Below are 4293 nucleotides of genomic sequence, written 5' to 3'. Positions count from 1 at the left end.
TTAGTGCAGATAAAGGAAGGTTTCTGCCAGACAAATTCATCGGATTAAGAGAGCAGCTGCCAAAATGCCATTACAAAGCAGCAAACAGGTATTTGAAGCTGCTGGTGCTTCTGGAGTCCTGCGAACCTCAAGGTGTAGGATCCTGCAGAGGCTTGCAGTTGTGCATAAACCTACTATTCAGCCACCCCTAACCAATGCTCACAAGCAGAAACGGTTACAGTGGGCCCAGAAATACATGAAGACTAATTTTCAAACAGTCTTGTTTACTGATGAGTGCCGTGCAACCCTGGATGGTCCAGATGGATGGAGTAGTGGATGGCCACCTTGTCCCAACAAGGTTGCAATGTCAGCAAGGAGGTGGTGGAGTCATGTTTTGGTGGTAGGCCCCAAAGGCCTACCAGACCCTAAAGAGGTTGGTAGGCCCCTTTAGGGTCCTGACTGACCACTTTCTTCCATGGTACAAAAAGAAGAACTGTGCCTTCCATAGCAAAATCATCTTCATGCATGACAATGCACCATCTCATGCTGCAAGGAATACCTGTGTGTCATTGGCTGCTATGGGCATAAATGGAGAGAAACTCATTGTGTGGCCCGATCCTCCCCTAACCTCAACCCTCTTGAGAACCTTTGGAGCATCCTCAAGCAAAAGATCTATGAGGGTGGGAGGCAGTTCACATCAAAACAGCATCTCTAGGAGGCTATTCTGACTTCCTACAAAGAAATTCAAGCAGAAACTCTCCAAAACTCACAAGTTCAATGGATGCAAGAATTGTTAAGGTGACATCAAAGAAGGGCTCCTATGTTAACATGTAACTTGGCCTGTTAAGATGTTTTTGATTGAAATAGTTTGATTTCAGTAAATATTACCTCCTAATGCTGCAAATTCAACAAATTACCATTTTCAGTTCTTTACAACCTTTAAAAATGTTTTGAAGCTCTGTTATGCATAATAAAATATACAAAAAAATACTGTTATCATTGGGATGTCTGTTCAATAACATTCAAATTATGCCCGGTTGATGACTTGAAAATTATATTAACTGTCATTTGCATCGACTATTTAGGAAAATCACAGGAAAATATCATTTGTATGTATGTATGTAGGCATGTACATATATATACACATACATATCCATAAATATACATACGTCGCGAAGTCTTAAGGACAACCCAGTTGATGCAGGAATTCCCAGGACACAACACAGAGGCAGCGAGCGTCAATTAAGAAGTTATTTTATTACAATTCATCCATTAAAATAACTACCAATTGCACTGGATAAGGGGGCCTAGAGCCGATGAAAACCACACAGCAGTCTAGGTCTAAATTACCGCGAATATATGCACGGGGCTTACGAGACGGCAAACTATATAAAAATGCGTTCACTGCAAACTGTATAAAAATGCATTCACGGCAAACCTTCGTTAGATTTGTGACTGAACTACCACAAATCTCTCAAACAAGCACGACAGCCGTACGCGTAAGTTATGGACTGCACTAACCTTACTGGTGGCCTGCCTAAGGCCTACCCCCAAACCTAACACTTTGGCAGGTTACCATAAGGTATAAAATATTAAGGGCACAAACAGACAGAAAGATAAGTCGTCCGTTCGGTCGGGGTCCCTCCCGATCGAAATTAAAGGACACAAGCAAGTCAAAGTGGGATCCGCCAATGGTCACCGCAGACCTGACAGAATGTTCACCAGTTGCGGGGCTCCTAAGTTGAGTCGATCCCAAGCAGCCAGGACTTTTACTTTGACAGCAGGCGGGGCGTTGGCATGGGAATGGCCCGGAGTCCCACGTAGGGCTGACGTCACTCTTGGGATTCCAGGAGGGGATCGATCGCTGTAGCTGACAGAACAAACAGACACAGTATGAGCCTTCCCGTTTCATTGATGGGGCGGCCCACTTACACAAAAGCACTATTGGAGTCCATAAGTCACCGTTCCTTTAGGAAGTGTTTGAAATTGCAGAACATATGTCTTTCGTCGACTCGTCTTCTCCGTGAACGCGCTGCAGAGAACCGGGCCGGAACAGTCCAACGTCGCGTCCGTGTCAACACCGAATAGCCGATCCCAGCGGCTCGCGGTGAACTCGTTCTCCCCTGGCGGCTCGCGGGGGACTCTCGCTGGAGCTCCAATCGGCCTCTTTTATTTACCGTCCGTTTACGAAGTAACCAATCGGTTGTCGTCGCTGTCCTTGCCCATTGGCAACAGCTGTGTCTTGTTGTCATCAGCTGGGTCGTGCTGATTAGCGCCTAACCATATGGAAAACTACCCACCAGCAAAAACATTGATCCCACTGTCCCAAATAGTCCATGAAGCACACCCCCATATTACAGGTCAACATGCATAAATTAGTATACTAATATTAACAGTCAAATAAAATTACACAGGGCCCACGCGACATATACACATACATATATACATATACATACATACACCTATACATATATAAATATACAAACACATATATATACACACAGGTACATCTCATAAAAGTAGAATATCATGAAAAAATTCAATATTTTTTGTCACTCATTTCAGAAAGTGAAACCCATATATTACATAAATTACACGTAGAGTGAAATATTTCAAGCCTTTATTTTTTGAAATTTTGATGATTGTGGCTATAGATAATGAAAACCCAAAATTCAGTGTCTCAGAAAATTAGAATATTGTGAAAAAGTACAATATTGGAAAGTCATGGTGTCACACCCTAATCAGCTAATTAACTCAAAACACCTGCAAAGGTTTCCTGAGTCTTTAAATGGTCTCTCAGTCTGGGTCAGTAGGCTACACAATCATGGGGAAGACTGCTGACTTGACTGATGTCCAGAACACAGTCATTGACACTCTCCACAAGGAGGGTAAGCCACAAAAGGTCATTGCTAAAGAAGGTGGTTGTTCACATAGTGCTGTATCCAAGCATATTCATAGAAAGTTGAGTGGAAGAAAAAAGTGTCGTAGGAAAACGTAACACCAGCAAAAGGGAGCACAGCAGCCTTGAGAGGATTGTCAAGCAAAATCCATTCAAAAACTTGGGGGAGCTTCACAAGGAGTGGACTGAGGCTGGAGTCAGTGCATCAAGAACCACTACGCACAGAAGAATCCTAGGCATGGGCTACAAATGTCGCATTCCTCGTGTCAAGCCACTCCTGAACCAGAGACAACGTCAGAAGCGTCTTACCTGGGCTGTGCAGAAAAAGAACTGGACTGTTGCTCAGTAGTCCAAAGTCCTATTTTCAGATGAAAGTAAATTTTGCATGTCATTTGGAAATCGAGGTCCCAGAGTCTGGAGGAAAAGTGTAGGCACAGAATCCACATTGCTTGAAGTCCAGTGTGAAGTTTCCAGAGTCGGTGATGATTTGGGCTGCCATGTCATCTGCTGCTGGTGTTAGTCCACTGTTAGTCCACAGTCAACACAGCCATCTACCAGGAAACCAGCACTTCATGCTTCCTTCTGCTGACAAGCTTTATGGAGATGATGATTTCATTTTCCAGCAGGATTTGGCACCTGCCCACACTGCCAAAGGTACCAAAAGCTGGTTCAATGACCATGGTGCTACTGTGCTTGATTGGCCAGCAAACTCGTCTGATCTGAACCCCATAGAGAATCTATGGGGTATTGTCAAGAGGAAGATGAGAGACACCAGACCCAGCAATGCAGATGACCTGAAGGCTGCTATCAAGGCAACCTGGGCTTCCATTACACCTGCCACAAGCTGATCGCTTCCATGCCACGTCGCATTGATGCAGTAATTCATGCAAAAGGAGACCCAACCGAGTATTGAGTGCATAGAAATGAACATACTTTTCAGAAGCCTGACATTTCTGTTTAAAATATGCTTTTTATTGATCTTATGTCATATTCAAATTTTCTGAGATACTGAATTTGGGGTTTTCATTATCTATAGCCACAATCATCAAAATTTCAACAAATAAAGGAAATATTGAAATATTTCACTCTGTGTAATGAATTTATATAATATATAGGTTTTACTTTCTGAAATGAGTGACAAAAAATATTGAACTTTTTCATGATATTCTAATTTTATGAGCTGTACCTGTATATTGTTACACATATACAAACACAAATATGTGTGTATGTATGTGTATATATATATATATACACACACACACACACACACACATACATATATATATATATATAGTGCATCCGGAAAGTATTCACACCCCTTCACTTTCCCCACAATTTATGTTACAGCCTTATTCCAAAATGGATTAAATTCTTTTTTTTTCTCATCAATCTACACACAATACCCCATAATGACA

The sequence above is a fragment of the Zeus faber genome (genome assembly GCF_960531495.2).
Source record: "Zeus faber genome assembly, chromosome: 18".
NCBI lineage: Eukaryota > Metazoa > Chordata > Actinopteri > Zeiformes > Zeidae > Zeus > Zeus faber.
This window is presented reverse-complemented; position numbering follows the sequence as displayed.